Source organism: Tursiops truncatus, chromosome 19 (assembly GCF_011762595.2).
Source record: "Tursiops truncatus isolate mTurTru1 chromosome 19, mTurTru1.mat.Y, whole genome shotgun sequence".
Taxonomy (NCBI): Eukaryota; Metazoa; Chordata; class Mammalia; order Artiodactyla; family Delphinidae; genus Tursiops; species Tursiops truncatus.
Window position 1 is genome coordinate 4,385,312 of NC_047052.1, and position 20,243 is coordinate 4,405,554.

The following is a 20,243-nucleotide window of genomic DNA, read 5'->3' on the forward strand; positions in this document are numbered from 1 at the left end:
CTCATTTCACAAAAGAGGCCCAAGACTGAGAATCCTCTCCAGGGCCCCAAAGCAAAACCGTGAACCACCATAGTTCACCCATCCCTCCATCTGTTTGGCCCCCAGCCTCTTCCGCCTCACCACCCCTTCCAAGATTTCTATGACAGGGTCTGAGATTCTTCTCGAACACAAGCACCACGGACAAGCAACAAGATCCTTTGACAAACAGGAAGGGCCAAGGACACAGCTGCTCCTGAGGTTTTATTAGAGAAATCTGCCCAATGAAAGGAAGTTGCTGGTTGACTTTCTTTTCCCCAAAACAAGGAAGCTAATAAAACATTGTCTTTAGAAGGAAGGATAAGTATGCACTTTCCTAGTTTATTTTTCAAGAATCCTATTATGGAGAGAAGCCAGATCTCCTCTGATGTTGCTTCAGCACACAATTATTTTAATGACAGAAGCCTGGGTTTCTATGCAGCTGAGTTTTGAACTCTTACAAACACAAGCCCCCTGCTTCATGCGAACATGGAAAGTGTGAGCACAGCTCTCAGGGTTGCTGGGCCCCACCTGGGCGAACTTACGAGGAAACGAGAGGAATTTATTGGAAGACACACGGTTGACTCCTAGGGAGTCAGAACCAGACGGAAGGCCATCAGATACCCTGGTAGTGTCCCTCCTCCATCTTCTCTCTATGCCGGTCTACTTACTCGCCTCAACCCACGTGGCAGAGAGCTGCCCGCAGCACCTAAAATTATGAATCACAAATCCAAGACACAGTATGATAAGGCATAGGCTCAGAGGAAGAACCTGATTGGCCCAGATTGAGTCAGGTGACCACCCTTTGTCCAATCACCTACAGCCAGAGCAGCTGACTTGCAAGGTGCAAATATGGCCGCTAGCGTCCGAGCCGCCCGAGGGGCTTGTGGAGCAGAGTTGCGGGGAGGTGGGGTGGGTGGGCTCGAGGGTGGAGCCCCTACCTGTGCTTTTCATCTTCTGGTGCTACAGAAAATACCTAAGGACAAAAAGCCACTGAAGATTTAAGACGCCGATGGTAAGGGAGCTGTGTTTTATTCCTTAAAACTTCATTTATATAAATTTGTGAAATAGTGAATATATATTGGAGCCATTTTAAAATTCTGTTCACTAGTGGATTGTAGACCCCTTGCAAGGACCCCACCCGCAGCCTGAAGTTCAGGAACGGAGGTCTCAGATAGCTTCTTGCATAAGGATAATGAACTCTTTGCCGATATCGGCCTTTCTCCCCCAGGCGTGCCTCGCCTGTTTGGGCCCCGGAGAGGAAAGAGCTCGACCTGTCCGCTTTTTAGAAGGTCCCTCTGAGCTGGATTAATCCCCCCCAAGCCGAGGGGCAGGGAGGACCTGCCTGCGTGTTTTCTCCGAATCCTAAAGCAGGTGGAGAGCCAGGAAGGGAGTTGGGGGGGGCGGGGAGGGACCCTGAGGCTTAGCACGTGGGTTTATCAGCTAATCAGTCACCTCCTCCTTCACTCTGGTAACCCGTTCCATTCCTGTATTCATTCCTGAAAGTGTTGACCAATGAGAAAACGTGCTTTCATAATGCTGCCAGACCACTCTGGTGAGGGGTGCAAAGCCCCAGGGCCGGGACCTATCAGAGAGGACAGGTACTTGAATTAGCCTTAAAAGGTGCGTTCATTCATTCATTTACTCATTCGGTCACCAAATACTTACTGAGCGTCAGCTGTGTGCAGACACCATTCTAGGTGCCGGGGATACACTGGGGAGATAAACAACAAAGTTCCCGCCCTTGTTACAGGCCAGGGAATTGATTCCACCATTTAGGGATGAGGGCGAAGCCAGCTGCTAGCGTTTAGACCCATCATACTTGTAACCCAGCAAAGGGCTTACGTGCCCGAGTTTCAGAAAGCCAAACTCTGGCAGCGGGAGTTTGCAGCAGGGCACCAAGCAAAGGAGTGGGAGACCAGCCTCAGACCCACTTGAACTTGGTCTTTGAGTTGGGGGTGTTTTAAAGGCAAAGAGCAAAGAATCTGGGTTTAATCATGGTCTTGTGACATTTCTTTTTTTTTTTTTTTTGCGGTACGTGTGCCTCTCACTGTTGTGGCCTCTCCCGTTGCGGAGCACAGGCTCCGGACGCGCAGGCTCAGCGGCCATGGCTCACGGGCCCAGCCACTCCGCGGCACGTGGGATCTTCCCGGACCGGGGCACGAACCCACATCCCCTGCATCGGCAGGCGGACTCTCAACCACTGCGCCACCAGGGAAGCCCTTGTGACATTTCTTAATCATAGTTTGGGGATTCAGAATGTCTCTGGTTTCCGATTCTCTGGCCAGGTGGTCCATGGCCGGGGGCTCTGTGAGCTCACGTTGCCCTGGAGGAGCAGCCCGAGTCCGTCCATTAATGATGACATCTGTAATGGCCTTTTAGTACACTAACGATGTTATCTACAACAGCTGTCTTAAGTCATCTGATTCTAGCTGATTAGTTAGTGATCAGTTAGGCCGGAATTAAGGTCAAAGGGGACAAGAAAGGGAATAAAGTTTCTGTTAGAGAGGTTAATCATAAACTCGGTTAAGGGAATTCAGTTTTAGGGGGACGCGGTTTCATATTCAGCTGGTGAGACTCCCCGGGCCGGGGTCAGCCCCTCCTCCCCACCTGGCAAGCACTGAGCACCTCCTGCCCGCCAGGCACCGTGCTTAGTGCTTGACCTGACTTTCTCATCCCGTCTTCATGCCAGTTCTCCTCAGTGGACACTCGCGTTAGCCCCACTTTGCAGATAAAGGAACGGAGGCTTAAGCCACTAGAGCCTTGTTCGCACCTGTGTGATTTGCTCTGTCCTGTATGCCGGGAGATTTGTCTGCTCGTCTATTATAATTCTCCATTCATCCGCTGCCCTCTCTGGAGGAGGAGGACCTCCCCTAACACAGGAAGTGCTCAGTGGGGTTCCTGGAGGGGACCAGTGTCTTCCCCACCCCCGGATCGCAGGTGTCTGCCCCCCACCTTGGAACCCTTGTTCTCAGCTCTTTCCTCCATGGTAAGGACCAATAGTAGCAAAGCAGTGCCCTTCCAGGGGAAGAGAAAGGATGACAGGGATGGAGGCTTTCGTGCTGGAATTTCAGGCATCAGGTTGCGGAGAAGATTTTAACCTCCACTTTCCGTGCTCCCGGAAGTGTCCCCATGGAATTGGTGGCAGTAAAAGTATACGGGTTGGGGAAGGATCTGAACCCAAGATTTCCCATTTCTATGTCACTGTGATTTACTGGCCCATGGGGCACCTGCCTGCATTGATGCCCAAGGTCCCCCAAATCTTGGGGAGGGTACCTGATGCTTCTGTTCCCAGAAAAGTCACCCCTCAGCTTACGCCTCGCAAAGGAGTCAGTACCCCTTTCTCAGTGGGTCCCAGTTGCTTTAAAAAGGAGAGCAGAATCGAGAGCTGCGGGGTTTGAAGCCATGTATTCTTGCGGGCAGTCAGTGGAGTTAGAATCCAGAGGGGAAGGGTCCCGGCCTTCTGTTCACTGCAGTCATAGCAAGAATGCAGCTTTAACCTCGAAAGTGACGTTGCCTCCTTCCAGTCCAGATGAAATTAACCTGTCCTGCATGGGTGATGTCCTGAGGGCCCCATAAACCTGGATTCCAGCTACCGCTCTGCTGCCCACCTCGGTGTGTGGCCTCACTTCCTCTGAGTCTCAGCTTCCTCTGCTCAGAAGTGAGAGACTCTTGGGTGCCTACAGGGGCCAGGGCATGGGTGAAGCAGATAGGGAGGTGGTGCCCAGGCTAAGTGAGCCTGGGAGACCCCTGCCCTTACTATGTGGGAATGAGGGTTCGGGTTTCTAGAGCTGCTGATTTTTCAAGAGAAACTAGAACGTTGGCTTTTTTGTCCTTTGAAGATTTTTATCATACTTTTGTCATTTTAAAGTTTTTAATTAACATACAACATTCATGCCCCAAAAAGGTGTTCACGTGCAAAGTGTCCAGCCAGATGGATTTTTGAGAACTGAACACAGTTCACCGCATCCAGAAACAGAGCACACCTGCCCCGAAGTCCCACCTTCCCCCAGCCCTCACTATCACTGCCCTGGTGGTTCCTCATCCCCAGAGGTGACCACCGTCCCAGCCTCTAACACTGGACATCAGCTTTGCCGGTTTGTATCAACACTTTACATCCAGGTGTACTTCTGAGGCTGGCTTCTTTCCCCCACATTGTCTGAGATTCGGGCAGATTTGGGGTGTGCTTGTAAACCATTCTCTCTCAACTTCTGCTTTAGTCATTTTACTGTGATGGGCATTTGGGTGCTTTCGTGTGTGACGCCAATAATAAGAGAGCTGCTGTGAGCATCTTCGCGCGTGCCTCTTGACGTCTACACAAACACATTTCTATCGAATTCATGCCAGGGGTGGAATTGCTGGCTCATAGGAAGGCACACATTCAGAGAAAGATGAATTTGCTCTGAAATCTCCCTACTTTATAGTGACAGAAAGCAATGAATATTCGTTTAAACAGGGATTCAGCCAAGTGAAACATTCTTCAGGCAGATTAGGCCTGCTGGCAGCCAGTTCATACACTATGGGCTGGGTTGAACTTGACGGTCTGAATTAACCCTCATAGTCTACAATTAGCTTCATTGGTGTTTTGTCTTCTTAAATTTTTTAACATTTTTCATCATAAAAGAGCTATAACCGTGTTATAGAAAATTCAGAAAAAGGAGAAAAGTAAAAAGTATCCCTGAGTGTTCATCCCCCTAAAACAAACATGGTAGTATCTTTGTATCCTTTGTGTTCTAGTGCTTTTTTCCCCCTGTGGATATATGTATTTTTTTTTCTTACAAATGTGCAATATTGTGCTGTATACATTTATATATTCTGCCTTTTTGATTCAATCGTAAGCGTTTGCATGTTATTACATGGTCTTCCTATCCAACTGTGGTTGGTTTTAGATTCGTTTAATTTTCTGGGTGGAGAGAAAACAATTCCTGTCTCTGTTATTAGATTTATCATGACATCTGTAAATAAAAGGGCTGCTGGTAAGAGAGCTTTTTCTCTTTTAATAATGAGGCTTTATTCCAGGCGCATAGGAAAGTGGTTTTAAGAGCATGAAGTCTGCGGCCACGCTACTCGGGTTCAGAATCCTGGTTGTACTGATGGCCCGCTGCGTGCCCTCTCAAGGCCTCAGTTTGCTGTATCTGGAAAATGGGCACAATAAACAGCGTTTACCTCATGGTTTGTTGTGAGGATTGAATGAGGGGATCCATGTCACGTGCTCAGAACAGGGTTTGGCATTTCGAAAATGTATAGCAAGGGCTAGGTATTTAGTCTGAGCTACAAGAACTATTTGTTAGGTGTATTTTTCTGCGTATAAAACCAATACTTGTTCATTACAGAAACATGAGAATACTCAGAGCGAGACCCCCTGTGAACATTTATGGGTACATTTTGCCGGTCCAGCGTCAGTGCTTATGTAATACGCATGCTTGTCTGCCCATAACTCGAGATCGCAACATAGGGACTGTTTGTTTCTCGGTGACCCCACATTTCTCTCTCTGTCATTGTTGGGAGCTGTTGTCCGTGGGCCTCTTAGGTTTCTGCGTGTTTTCAATGGAAAACATGGACCCTCTGTTCAAGGATGTTTGTATAGTGGTGGTTAGACGTGGCGCTTCTCTCCAAGTAAAGGCCAGGGTTGTTTTCTGATCAATATCAATACAGAATCTCCCTCCAGGACAAGGTCAGGCAGGCTGCCTGCCCCGCAGAAGAGATCTGGGTGCCTTAAGCTCGGGGTCCCTCAGCAGGGGAGAACATGCAGTGTGAGTGGCATCCTGCCGGGGCCCCCTCATGTCGCCCTGGGGAGCCTGGGCCGATGCTCATGCCGCCTGCGGTGTGCGAGGGATCAAGTCCTTTGTCTCTGATCCAGGACTCTCGTGTCTCCTGCGGCAGCTATGAAACTGTGGCAGGCTCACCTGTGGGCTTGCACGTTCGGTACAGTCTCTGCTCATCACAGGCCTTGAGAGCCATTCCACAGCCTCCTCCAGCATGATTTCCAGTGGCTGTGTCGTGGTCCCTCATTTTGCTTTTCTGTCCCTCTCTGGACCAATCTCTCATCATCAGAAACAGGTTAGTTTTCATTTGTTCACTATTTTAACCTTTTTAAAACTTTTACGATGTTGTTCATTTCTGCTGTACAGCAAAGTGATTCAGTTGTACGTATGTATACATTCTTTTTCATATTCTTTTCCATTATGATTTATCACACGATATTGAATATAGTTCCCTGTGTTATACAGTAGGACTGTGTTTAATTTTTTCACCATTTTCACAGCGTTGCAATGGACGGTCTTGTAGCTAAGCTTGGCTCTCATGTGACTATTTCCGTGCCATAAATAGAAATTCCAAGGAATGACAAGATGCTGGTGTTGGCATATCAATACGCCCATTGTGGATTGAGACCTAGCTGATCCTGAGCCCTGGGATTTTCTGTGTCACAGATTCCCAGCTCTTTGAGAGCAGGGACATCCTCATCCTTGTGTCCCTAATACCAAGCACATAGTAGGTGTGCATCCAGTGTTAGTTGGACTCAAATAGGGTCCGTAAATCAAGAGGGTGCCTCGGCACTGTATTGGATGACGTTGAACCCGCCTGTTCTCTCTCTTCACCGTTGTCCTCCAGGAGACCGTCTGAATGCCACAAAATCCCATTCAGTGTAAGGAGATAGGCAGAAGGCAAAGGAAACCCAGGACTTGGGGGGCTGCCCTGGGGGGAGGGGGCCGAGTCAGCTCCTTCATCCCCTAAATCATCCCCACAGTTATCTGTGAGATCCAGCCCTGTTGTCGTTTGTATTTGTAAGTCATTCTTTCTTCTGTGTGGGTCCCATCACCTGGAAAGGCCCCATTTGTTGAAGAATTCTGCGGTTGATGGGCACTTGGGTACTGCGTTTCCAGCGTAGGGCTCTTGTGAGCAACGCTGCAAAGAACATTGTAGTACAGGTGCTCATACAAGTAGGTGTTCCTCTTGGGTGTCTACGGAGGAGTGGAGTTTCTGGTTGATACCGTTATGCCTATGTGCCGCTTCAGCCGGTGCTCCCGAATGGTTAGAAAGCGTTTATTCCATGAATGACTTTCTGGAATCCAAGAATCAGGGCGATGGATAAATCGGTCATCACTGCAGTCAGGGCTGGCCTCCCGGGCAAACGGCCCTGCGCTCAGACGGGCCTGGGCTTGGGATTTAAGGCTCTGTGGGAGCCTTCTTGAAATTCTAAATAATTTTATCTTTATGTTTGTGTTTTGTAAGTGATGTGTGATGGGTAATGGAGCATGCGCCGGGGGCTGGGCGGGCCTGCCTGCTGCCACCTCCCTGCTTCCCAGAATGAGTTCCGGCCACCGGCTCCCGCCTCCGCCCCTCCCAGTAGCCAGGGCTGCTCTCCACCCACTTGTCCCATGAGCAGCCTCTGTCTGAGGGAGCCTGTCATTAAATAACAAACGAAAAACACCGTGACAGTCTGAGAGAGAGAAAGAAGAAAAGGAAAAGAGGAAGCAGAGGAAGAGGTTTTTTTCTGCACATTTTCCCTTCGCCCGGGCCCGCAGATTCCTCAGCGGCCCTGGCTGGAGTTCACGCCCTGCTCCCTGTGGCCAAGACCTTCTGCCCAAGTACTTCACACACGTGATCACACTTAACCTCTCACCACCCCGTGAGATCAGCATTACTGTCATCAGCTCCCTTGTGCAGACAAGGCGCCAAAGGCAGGGAGCGTGGAAGTAACCCTCCCGAGCAGAAGCTGGGAGGTGGGCACTGGGCAGGTGTGAAGGCTGCTGTTTCTGCCCCCAAAGCCTGTGCTTGTTACCCCCTTAGGGCACCCGGCCTCCCTGCCGGTCTGCACGCCCTCAGGCAGGAAGGGCCAGCTTGTCAGGGCAAGCGGAAGAGCCTCGTGGAGAAGGGGCCTTCTGACGGCTGGTGTCGCCCAGCGCGGCATCCGCAGAAGGCCTGGCGGACGCTTCTGGCCAGGGGTTAGTCCCCGGGGGGCTGGCGTGGGGCAGTGGGGGGCCAGCAAGGGGGCTCTGCAGTGTGTGCCCCGTGGGTGGGTGACGAGGTCGCGATTCATAATGCGTGAGGGGCCGGGTGGAGACGCCTCTCGGGACACAGGGCCTTTGTTCCCGGCTTGTAATCATCTCAGAGAGGAAGGAAGCAAACAAGATTTATCTCCCAGAGTCTAATCAACTTCCTTTTGGGGCGGCCTCTGTCTGTCGCGCAGAACTCTGAATGCCCGCCAGGGAATGCTTTGCGATGAGTTAGTATTGGTCAGACTTTGAAGGGCCGAAGATGTGTAACTTGCTTACAGTGTCTTAGAAAACACGCGTTCTATTGTGTGTGTGTGTGTGTGTGTGTGTGTGTGTGTGTGTAGCTCCTTTCCAGACCAGCCATCTCACAGATCTCTGTATTGTTCACCCTTCCGGCCTCTATGAGAAGTTTTCTTTATTTCAGTTTGGTTTGTTTTTAAATGGGAGGAGAAAGAAAATGACAGGAGGGGAGATGGTTTGCGCCAATCAGTAGCTCAGCTGGAAATGGACTTAAGGTCAAGGGTCGGCTAATCAATCCCCGAATAGGCTTTGAGGAGCTCCCGCCTAGGAGTGAAGCTCCTGGGAGAGAACACCGGGTGCTTAAGCCGTAAATTCCGGGTGGCGGCAGCCAGGGGGCTGCTGACCGAGTGTCACGGGAAGCTTCAGGGCAGATGTGTCTCTTGCCAACTGCTGACTCTGGTTTCCGCCGGACCCTGCCCCCTGGGCCAGAACTGATTGCACGAAGGCTGGACACCCGATCCGCGCTGGGCCAGTCAGCATCTCTGCCCCCTTGAAACGCCATCAGGGCTGATTCTGGAACAGAGGAGATGAAATCCTGGGTGGGGCTGGCAGCCGCTCAGAGAGAGAATAAGCAGGGGTGGAGAAGGGGAGCTCAAGGGGGAGGCAGGGGCGGGGGAGCTAAAGAGAGAGAGACCTCCTTCCCGTTTTCGAGGCCCTGCTTCCAGCACTGCGACACCTAACCACATGCGTGCCTTTGGGTTCCCTGAGACACCCCCTGACCTTCCACTAAATCTCCTTTGGTAATTCAAGTTTCTAGAATGGCTTTATGCAGGACCAGCCACATAATGCTGGGGCCTTAGTGCACAAAGAACCCGTAGGGCCCCTTGTTCAAACATTGTTGAGAATTTCAAGCTGGTGACAGCAGAGCATGAAACCAAGTGGGGACCCTTCTAAGCCAGGCCCTGCGCTGTGACTATGCAGGTTGTGGGCCCCTGGGAGCCGGCCCTGGGTTCGTGTTACCTGCAACCCAGAGAGTCTTGAGCTAGACAGACAGACCCGGCCGGAAAGGTGGTCTTCCCACCTGAACAAAAGGTATTTCAAAATTCTTCCCAGAACTGCATCAAAGAGGGCAGCCACGGACCAGGAAACCAGAATGGACAGAAAAGAGTCCAGGAATAAAATGAAGGAAAAGGCAGCTAGCAGGGAGCCCTGGGGTGGGGTGGGAGCTGCGAGCAAACTCCCTTACATTCCCTCCTGCCGGCCAAGTGCAGACAGAGCCCGAGGTCTGGGGGAGGAACGCGCCGAGGGCAGAGCAGTGCAGCCTGAGGACCCCACACGGGGCCACCACAGTGTGTGACAGTGAAGAGGGGGAGTCTGGCTCAGATCAGCGCAAAGAGAACCTTCCCTGCGCCCAGTGCAGCGGAGGGGGGCCCCATCAGCCGTGCGGAGAGCGGGGCTGCAAAGCACCATGGGCACCTCTCAGTGATGCAGGTGCACATCCCCTCTCTTGGTGTCTGCCGCCGTGTTTAATGAACTGAGGAATTAACTGAATCCTCTTCTCGTTCTCCTTTGTGAGTTCAAGTATTCCCTTCCCATCTACACCCCCAAAGGCCCATCCCCAGCTGCTGTCACGTTTGGGGCTTAAGGCTTCAACCTAACGAATTCTGAGGGGACACAGACATTCAGGCGATAACATCCAGCTGTGTGTGGGTCTTTGCCTTCCGATCCGGCTGTGTATCCTGACTCCGCTGCTGTCAATACAGCTTTGCCATGGAAATGGCTCTGTGCTGAAACTCGTGACTTCTTTCAGTGAGTCTCTGAATGTGGGTGTGGTCTGGGAACCCTCGCCGCAATGGGCGTGTGTGGTTTCTTGCTTTTTTGTTTCTGGTAGGTAGTTCTGTTCCTTTCACAAGGAACACATAAATAGGCTCTAAGATTGTGTCGAACGAACGCGCAGATGCGCAGCCACGATGTTATTTCTGCAACAAGATCCCGTTCTCGGTGCGGCATCCGCATTGAGTGTTTCCAGCCACCGCTCGGCCCGGTGGCTTCCTTCCCACTCCTGGCCCTCGGCTCTGACGTCCCTCCGATGAGGGGCAGATGGTCGGAACCCACGCCCGCCTCTCCTCCTGCCACTGAAGCCAGGAAACTGCTGGGGTACCCCGGAGCAGGGCCTCACCCCTGGAAGGGAAACCGAGCGTGTGCATGTTGCCAGAAACCAGAACTCCCAAGTAGAGAAGGAGACTGTGAGCAGTGGAGGGGCACGCTTCCAGAGCTGGTTCCGAGGTCCTCAGTCGCTCCTGGGGAATTCCTCTCAGGAATGCAGAGGCGACTGGCCGTTCTTTTCTGGAAGGGTCACTGCTTGCATCCCATGCACTGTCCCGGTGACTGTCCTGGTTGCGCCCCAAATGAGGGAATCAGAACGGAGTGATTTCAGCCAGCAGAGTGGGCAAAAGATCGCTGTGCCAACAATGCAAACCCGGCAGAGTCCAGAGTGCTCCTAAATTTGCAAGTCGGTAACATTGTTGCGTTCCTTTGTTCCTGTTCTGGCTTGTCTGCTTGGACAGCGCGTTTGTCCAGAGTTTCCCAACTGGTCCCCAGGGGGCCGTCTTCACACCGGGAGATGACGCCTCTCCCGGCTCCTGGAAGCCGAGGATGGAGGAGGGGAGGGAGAGCGGGCCCGGGGGTGGCTCTTGGGAACGCAGCACGCAAGCCCAGGGTTCCAAACGGTGCAGGCTGAGTGACATGGCAAGAGAGCGCAATGGTTAGAACAAGGGCTGGGGCATCAGACAGACTTGGTCCCCCGCCTGCCTCGGCCCCAGGGAATGGGGGCAAGTCAAGTGACCTCTCTCTCTCTCTGAGCGTCTGCTTCCTCATCTGTAACGTGGTGACAGTATTTGTCCTTCACCTGAGGGTGAAATGAAATTGTGTGTGTGAAGTGCGGGCACTGGGCAGCGGTGGTTCACCTCTGGCTCCCTAGGGCCATCGCGATCGCTTGCCGGCGGAGGGTGGAGCGGGGGAAGGAGCTGACCTTTATCGAAGCCAATAAGGTACCAGGAACTTTAGATTTTCTTGACTCCAAACAAGAATCCCGTGAGGCAGGGCAGGACTTTCCAGACTTTAACGTGCAGACACATTCCCTGCAGGATCTTGCTAAACTGTAGATTCTGGTTTGGCAAGTCGGGGGTGGGGGGTGAGATCCTGCGTTTCTAACAGACCCTGAGACCTCACTGCTGCTGCCGGACCATGACCATACTTTCCTGCAGCCTGGCCTGATTTGTCCTCTCTCCTTACTGTCCATCTCCTAAGCGCCCACCCTCCCTGACCAGGTCGCATTCTTTTTTTTAATTTATTTTATTTTTGGCTGTGTTGGGTCTTTGTTGCTGCGCGCGGGCTTTCTCTAGTTGCGGTGAGCGGGGGCTGCTCTTCGTCGTGGTGCGCGGGCTTCTCATTGCGGTGGCTTCTCTTGTTGCGGAGCACGGGCTCTAGGCGCGCGGGCTTCAGTAGTTGTGGCGCGTGGGCTCAGTAGTTGTGGCGCGTGGGCTCAGTAGTTGTGGCGCACAGGCTTAGTTGCTCCGCGGCATGTGGGATCTTCCCGGACTAGGGCTTGAACCCGTGTCTCCTGCATTGGCAGGTGGATTCTTAACCACTGCGCCACCAGGGAAGCCCAGGTCGCATTCTTCTGTGACCCTTTCTCCTGGTCCTGTTGTATTATCCTTCACAACACTTGTGATCAAGTGTTTATGTACATTTTAAAGATGGGGAAACTGAGGCCAGCTAAAGCGTGGGCGCAGGTCCCACAGCTAGGGAATCTGCAGAGCTTGGCTCCTGGGCCGCCTGTCTTTACCCGGAGGCTCTGCCGTCTGTTTGACGGTGGGTTCATCACAAAAGCTGTTCGGTGCTAAAGGCCAAGGGTATTTCTGCCCTTAAATTCAGTGAGTTTTGATCCTTTTCATGAGCCAAACCCAGTTCTCTTGTGTTTCCTTTCTTTCCTCTGTGGCAGAGGGCAGCATTTAAAGCTCATTGATGCCAAACCGCATGCCCGAGTGTAAGTCCCAGCTCCGACCTCCTTGTGTGATTTTGAGGGAGTCCATTAACCTTCCTGTGCCTCGGTTTTCTCAGCTGTAACACTTGAACCTGCCTAATGCCTGAACCTGCCTCCGAGATGATCAAACGAAACAGTGCCGGTGAAGGGCTCAGAGCAGAACCTGGCAGGTTGTGAGCATGATACGTGTGCTTGGTGTTGTTACATTTTAAAATAACAACAAACCTATGTTTGCTCAAAGAACAGCGCTCTGTTGGAAGATTCTTTTGGCCGGTTCCTGGGTGGCCAGGCAAGCTGCCCTTTCCAGCTGTGTGACATTAGGCAAGTTCCTAGACCTTTCTGAGCGGCATTTCTCCCACCTGCAAAATCAGGGGTCGTCCTCCCCACAGGATTCCTCTGAGCAGTTGGAGAAATACTGGGTCTAGAGAGCAAGGGACTGAACCTGAGAGTCTCTGCCTTGGAACCAACGATCTGAGATTCACACGGGCAAATACAGCTTCAGAGGGAGAATCGTGCTTCTCTGAGCCTGGCGCGTGCGCCGCTGGAGAGCCTCTGGGTCGTCGTTGATGGCGCGGCCGCTGCCTCCCTGTTTCCCACCTTGTGGGCTGCCGAGGGGCTGGGCTCGTCATGTCCACGGTGGGGTTGGTGGGCCTTAGAAGAGCATCAGGAACTCTTCAGTCCTGACCAAAGAGGCAACACACCCGAAGTTCTCCGAGGCCTCGGCCTCCACTGCGCATGTGCTGGGGCCGCTCGCCCCCGCTCTGGGCGTCCCGTGGCTTTCCGGAGCGGGAGGTTATGGAAGGTCGGGGCAGCCTCTTGGACTGGCGGGGCTGGCAAAGGCGGATTGTGCTCTCTGAGGGCGATTTGCATGGAATCTGCTTATGCTCTTAGCTTGGCCGGTTCGGATGAACAAAGGATGGAGGCAGAGCCCCGAGGCCACGTGGCTGCAGGGAGGCCAGGAGGGAGTTTGGGGTCAGCAGGAGAGGGGGAGCCCTCCCCAAGCCTGGGGCTGAGGTGCTTCTCTGCACACAAGGCTTGTGGGGTGGGGAGTGGGGTGCTGTCAGTTCCAAGGTCGGGCTGGGGAGAGGGGCGATGGGGGCAGCCCTACGACAGAGCTCCTGAAAGTGTCTGGGGACCACTGGCTGGTCAGGAGGGGCCTTCCTTAGGTTCTTCTGGGCAAATGGTCAGCAATTCCCTGAACTTTCATCTCGATGTAAAGTAAGGGATGCTTAGCAGTAACTCAAAAAGCGAGTTATTAAGTTATTGTAATTATGAAGTTGGTGTCCATGGGATGCGGAAAATATTAACAAAAAGTATGCACGTCCTTCTCTGCTCTTCCAAGTGGGACTGATGGCAGGATTGCCTGATGGACATCTCTCAGGTCTTTATAGCTCTGATCAGGGAAATGGGTTATGTTTCTATGAGAAAGGGCACAGCGGAAAGATGCAGGGAAGAGGAGACCAGGTGTTTAAAAGGGAGAGAAGGATGGGAGAGAGGAGAGAGCAAGGGTGCTGGGGAGGGAGAGAGAGGGTCGGCTGCTGCTTGGGGTGGGACTTTGGGGAGTGAGATGCACACAGAGGACACGTGTCATGTTGTGGCCATGGGTGTCTCGAATCCCATTCCTGGGTGTGGGGACCCGCCCACCTGCCGGCTCCTGAGCTAGAAGCCAAGTTGAACCCTGTGCCAATTCAGAGGCCTGGTTGGAATTAGACGTGCAAGAGCCTGATTGGGTGGGAAGCCTGTGAGGGATCGGTGGGGAGGGAGAAGGAGGGGAGACCCACGGTGCGGGTCTGACACCCGGGAAAGGAGATGCAGAAGGAAGAGGCTCGGCCTGCAGGGCAGCACAGAGGGGCTCTTGGCCCGGCTGGTGGGGAGCCCCAGAGAGAAGGTGAGGTGATGGAGGAGCCCCCCGGGAGGCTGGAATGACCCATTCCTCCAGGTCTGTCCTCGGCTGGGAGCAGGGAGGCTGCTGAGTTCTCTCTTGGAGAGAGATGTGAGCAGTGCACCCCCATGGCCACCACAAACCCAGGAGCACAGACAGAGTAGCCCTGAAGAGCGTGGGTTCTGGAGGCAAAAGTCCGCTGCAGGACAGGGTTAGAAGAGGAGGGTCCCAGGCTGAGAGCCGCTGGTCTACACCAAGAGCGACGGGAAGCTGGATCTTTCGACTCAGTTATGCTCTGGATCCAACAGCCTGTGCTGTCCAAGTGTGTGTGTCACACGTGGCCCAGCTCAGGTAACCTCCAGCACCTGAGCCCCGAGGCCTGGGGACACTCACAGTCGGTGGGTCTCATCAAAGCAACTCCCAGACCCTTCAGTGTCGGGTGTTAGGTGTTTCAGGAAGCACCGCCAGATGAGCATGCTCGTATTTAGGGCCGGATCCTTCCCTGGTGGCCTCTCCTGGGTGCCCCAGTTTATTTTGTGAAATTTGCTGGTTGGTGGGTGGGGCCCTGTCTCAAGGCCACGCCCCCACCCCTGGGGGAGGAGTGCCACCTGGCGGTCCCTCTCCAGCCTCAGTCTCCTGGTGGGTGTCAGTGGGCGCTGGTGCCACTGTCATTGAGGCTGGAGGCACCTGTCTGGGATGAAGCCAGCCTCTGCCATTAGCTCTCGGAAACTGAAATCTCTTAAAGGAGGATGCAGCCTTTCTTCCTCCCAGATGAGAGTGGAGACTTAAACATAAAACCTCCAGAGAAGAGGGGCTGAGATACTCAGAGGTGTAAGTCACAGAGCAGACCTTCGGGGGGCTGAATGGCAGCCCCCCTAAAAAGGCAGGTCCCAGCCCTCATACCTGGGCCCTGGGCATGTGACCTTGTTTGGAAGTAGGGTCTTTGCAGATATAATTAAGGCTCTGGAGAGGAGCTCATCCTGGATTAGGGTGGGCCCTGAATCCAATGACGGGTGTCCTGATGAGAGAAGTCACAGCCTCAGGAAGGCCGTGCGGTGATGCAGGCAGAGACTGCGCTGATGCGTCTACGAGGTCCCTAATGCCCAGGAGTGCTGGCAGCCACCAGAAGCTAGCAGAGGCCTGGGGCGGTCTGTCCCTCGGAGCCCCGGAGGGAACCCACGCTGCCGACACCTTGATTTTGGACTCTGACCTCTGGGACTGTGAGAGAACATTTCTATTGTTCTAAGCCCCACAGTTTGTGTTGCTTCTTTACAGCAGCTCCAGGAAGCAATAGTTACAAGACCCATTCCAGGAAAATCGAGCTTGAGCACTGGGGGATGATAGCTAACACCTGTCTTATGAAGAATAGGTGGGCTTGGAGGCCTGGGAGGCCCCAACCCGGGAGGCCACCACATTGACCGTGTCCTTGCATTTTGCCTTTAGTGAACCAGGTTGAACCTGGGCGATGCTGGGTCTGCCGGGGGTCTTGTTAAAATGCAGATCCTGAGTTAATAGTTGGGGGCGGCCTGAGGTCCTGCATTTCTAACAGGCTCCCAGGTGATGCTGCAGGCCTAAGGACCACCCCGGGCAGCGAGGCCTGAGGATAGTGGGTCTGTGAGTGCTCCCTGGACCACGTGTGCCAGGATGGAGACGTCCCAGGCCCCCACTCGTGACCTGCAGAGTCAGCCTCTCTGGGACCACGCACCACATCTGCGTGTTTAAGCACCTCCCCAGGACAGCCTTACAACCACTGAATTTAAGGTGCCCAGGACCGTGTGGGTTTCTGGGGGTGGTCAGGACTGGGGAGACAGTGGCCCTGAGGGAGCCAGAGTCCCTTTATTGGGGCCAGGGAAAAAGCATCCATGTTTTTTGAGCTCCTATTGTGTGCCAAGCCCTGTGACAAAATGCCTTCATCATTAGCATATTTAATCATCAGAACAGCTCCTGGGAGGCAGCTCTTATTCTTACCCCCATTTTACAGATGGTGAAACTGAGGCCCAGGGAGAGAGAGGCATCTTACTCAGTGTCCACAGACAGACACGGCGGCGGAGTGGGGTGCACAGCCAGCTGTCTGACGGTTCACTGCCCCCAAATTCACGCTGTCTGAATGCATGCCTTTCTGGGTCTCTGCAGAGCTCGGCTCGGGCAGCCCTTCTCAAGCTTTCCGGTGCCTGCAAGTCACCTGGTGAAACTTGGGTTCTGGCTTCCAGGTGCTGCTTTCTGCTGCCCTCAGACCAGGCATCGATGGGCCCAGTTTAGGAGACATCCGCGGGATCCCTCTGCAAACACTCATAGGAGGTGTGCGACGGCGAGCTCTCCGGGAGGGGCGGGGGGCGGGGTCAGACCGCCCTCCTGTTTTCTAGCCATTTTAACACCTGGATAGTAGAGACCAGGCAATTGAATTACGGAGCAGTTGGTTTCATCAGCTAGAGCTGAGTGAATGAGGACCTGCCAAAGGATTTCTTTGAGAATGAAATCCAGCTGTCTCAAAAATCTCATCAGACACGTGCTTGGAATTACCTTCCCCGAGCAACTCACTTGGCCCTTCCTCGTGAGGACAGAAGGCTCATTCTGCACTAGAGACCCCGGGACAGCAGGCGGCGCTGAGAGCGGGACGGGGGCGCCTGCTGGAGCCTCTCTTTACAAAACGACGCCCTTGGGGACGTTGGTGGGTGAGTGCACGTGCGCAATCCTGGATCCCTTCTTCCCTCGAAGCATCGTGTTGAAAACCATTCCAGGAGGAAGTTACTGCAGGTCTGTAGTAACTGAGAAACGCGAATCTTCTACGAAGCAAAGTACGTGGTTTTTTTTTTTTTTAGCCTCTTAAAATAATCTTGTCTTGCTAAGATTTCGGTGTTAAAGTGGTTTTACTTTATGGAACAGAGGTGATGATAAGTGGCATTACTTTTTTTGTTTTTTAACATGCTTGTCGGTAAATAAGAAGCAGGCAGCCTCGTATCAGCCCCTTGGTGTTTTTAATTCATCTGTGAAATCCACAAATCTGGAGACCTTAGCGTTCGGCCGTTGGTATAAAGGTATCTGCAGAAGGGTGTTAAACGTAACATCACACATAGAACTAAAAGTTGGGGAAATGCTCCTCCGTGGCGGATTGGCTTAAATCCGCTCAGACAGTGGCATGTAATGAAAACAGAGGCTTGTGTGGCTTCGTGATTAAGTAGAGGAAGGAGAGGTATGAAACTGCAGGGCTGCCGGAGTGTGGGTTTAAGGGAAATGGACGGCTGTGAAGGTGGATTCATAGCAGAGCTCTGGGAAAATCCACCAGAAGCTTCTGGCCGTGGTGGCCTCTGGGGAGAAGGACTGGGAACTGTGGGGAGATTTCCTTCCTCTCTTGGACCGTTTGAAATTGTTACTGTGTTGGTGTGTTAATATTTCAACGAACAAGTTAATTAACAAAGAAATTGGGGGGCTCCCCTGGTGGCGCAGTGGTTGAGAGTCCGCCTGCCGATGCAGGGGACACGGGTTCGTGCCCCGGTCCGGGAAGATCCCGCGTGCCGCAGAGCGGCTGGGCCCGTGAGCCATGGCCGCTGAGCCTGCACGTCCGGAGCCTGTGCTCCGCAACGGGAGAGGCCGCAACAGTGAGAGGCCCGCGTATCGAAAAAAAAAAAAAAAAAAGAAATTGGGAACCAGAGTCAGAGGGGGGATGCTGGTCAGGAGGGTCAGGAAGAAAACATCTGGTTTGTGGCTAGCAATGGAATTTGCTTCGTTTCGCTGATGGTTCTTAAAACTCCCACCAGCTGGCTCGGATGGAGGCTGTTAAGTGCACGCCGGGATCGGGGCCCACACCTCTCTGAGGCTTGTTCTCAAACTTGAGGTGCATGGGAATCACGAGGGGGGTGCTCCTTCAAACACAGCTTTCTGGGCCCCACCCCAGAGTCTCTGAAACAGCTCTGCCTGGGGCACGAGCCTCTGAATTTCCAACGAGCTCCCGGCTGGTGCCGAACTACTGGTCCAGGACCCCTGCTTTGAGGACTCCTGGCGTTGGGTATTTCTCTCCGCAGGTAACCCGCTAGCCCTTCACCACAAAGCAGTAGGCAGCAGGTGATCCGCTGGCTGATGGTTAACTGGGGAAGCAGAGCAGTGATTCCAGCCCGGCTACAGCTGGGAACCCCTCAGGAGCGTTACAGACGTCCACCCCTGAGCCTCTGCCTCAGACCCGTTATATCAGAAGCTTTCAATGGGGGCTCAGCTGGGGGCACTTAACCCCCCCCAACTTTGAATACTGAGTGTCCTAGGTCTGGCGCAGCAAAGTACCACAAGTTGCATGGTTTAAACAACAGAGGCATATCCTGTCTTAGCTCTGGGAGCCGGAAGTGTGAACTCAAGGTGGCTCTCAGCAGGGGTGGTCGGTCCTTCTGAGGCCATGGGGAACGGGTCTGGTCCAGGCCTCTCTCTTTGGCTTGGAGACGGCCGTCTACTCTCTGTCTCTCTTTAAAAAAATTTTTTTAAATTTTATATTGGAGTATAGTTGATTTACAATGTTGTGTTAGTTTCAGGCATACAGCAAAGTGATTTAGTTATACATAAACATATATCTACACTTTCTCAGGGTCTGTTTCCCATATAGGTTATTACAGGATATTGAGTAGAGTTCCCTGTGCTGTACAGTAGGTCCTTGTTTGTTATCTGTTTTATATATAGTAGTGTGTGTATGTTCATCCCAAACTCCTAATTTATCCCTCCCCCCACCTCTCCCCTTTGGTAACCATAAACTTTTTTTCTAAGTCTATGTGTCTGTTTTGTAAATAAATTCATTTGTATCATGTTTTTAGATTCCACATGTAAGTGATATCATATGACGTATATATCATGTGACAAATAGTCTTTCTCTGTCTTCACTTAGTATGATAATCTCTAGGTCATATTGCTGCAAACGGCACTATTTCATTCTTTCTTATACTGTCTCTTCACATCACCCTCCCTTTATGCATGTCTGTCTCTAATTTTTAAAGTAAGGACACCAGTCATATTGGACTAGGGGCCACCCTATGCCAGTCTGACCTCGTCTGAACGAATTACGTCTGCAATGACCCTATTTCCAAATAAGGTCATAGTCCGAGGTCCTGGGGGTTAGGACTTCAACGTGTGGATTTTGTGGGAGACAATTCAATAACAGACCGGATGTAAAGTTTGTTTCTCAAACTAATGGGCACACGAATTCTTCGGGACCTTATGGAGATGCAGAATCTGATTGAGAAGGCCTGGGGCAAGGCCCAGGACTCAGCATTTCTAATCAGCATCCAAAGAGTGAAGACTGGGTTATATTAAGGAAATATTGTTAATGGCATTGTGGTTGGGTATGAAGGTGTCATTTTTTACAGAGATGCAGACGGATCTATTTAAGGCTAAAATGTTAGGGTGCCTCTCATTTTCTTTCAAATACTCCCATGAACAATAGGAAATAGGGCAAAATGTTGATCATGGTTAAAGCTAGGTGGAGGGGTAAGGTTTGTTTTATTACCCTGCTTTTCCTCACGTTAGAAATTTCTCTTTGTGTGTGTGTGAATGTTGGTCTGGTATTTTTTTTGTTTGTTTTTTTAAATTGAGGTATAGTTGATTTACAATGTCCTGTTAATTTATGCCGTACAGCAAAGGGACTCAGTTTATATATATACACACACATACACATTCTTTACTGTTCTTTACCATCCTGGTTTCTCATAGGATATTGAAGATAGTGCCCTGTGCTCTACAGTAGGACCTCGTTGTGTGTCCATTCTCTATGTAAAAGCTTACAGCTGCTCCCCCAGCCTCCCATTCTACCCCTCCCCCAGCCCCCTCCCCTTGGCAACCACGAGTCTATTAGGCTGAGGTCGATGGAAGGACAGGTGGACAGGTGGGGGATGTGGGCCTTGGGTTCCGGGGCTGGCTGCTGAGTTCTCTGACTGGAAGCACCAGCTGTATACATCAGTACCTGTGTGTCCTCTGTGGGTCGGCACTTTGTTTTTCTACCATTGTCACTTCCTTCCCTGTGCCTCTTGCTGAGTTCTGGGAGGTGTCAGGAAGGCGGTGGGATTCTAGGAGTCCCCTGCTGGATTTACCTGCT

At 52.3% G+C, this 20,243-nt stretch overlaps 1 protein-coding gene across 2 annotated transcripts in view; it reads left to right on the plus strand.

The window, feature by feature from the left end:
• Window positions 1–911: 911 nt before the first annotated feature.
• Window positions 912–20,243, plus strand: part of MEAK7 (MTOR associated protein, eak-7 homolog) — a 101,730-nt gene continuing 82,398 nt past the window's right edge. The window contains exon 1 of one of the 2 annotated variants that reach the window (XM_033844291.2): window positions 912–1,030. The gene's annotated coding sequence lies outside the window, so the exon portion shown is untranslated. Of the gene's footprint in view, window positions 1,031–10,574; window positions 10,765–20,243 lie in introns of those variants that run through there. The other variant, XM_073796409.1, reaches the window with a different exon arrangement.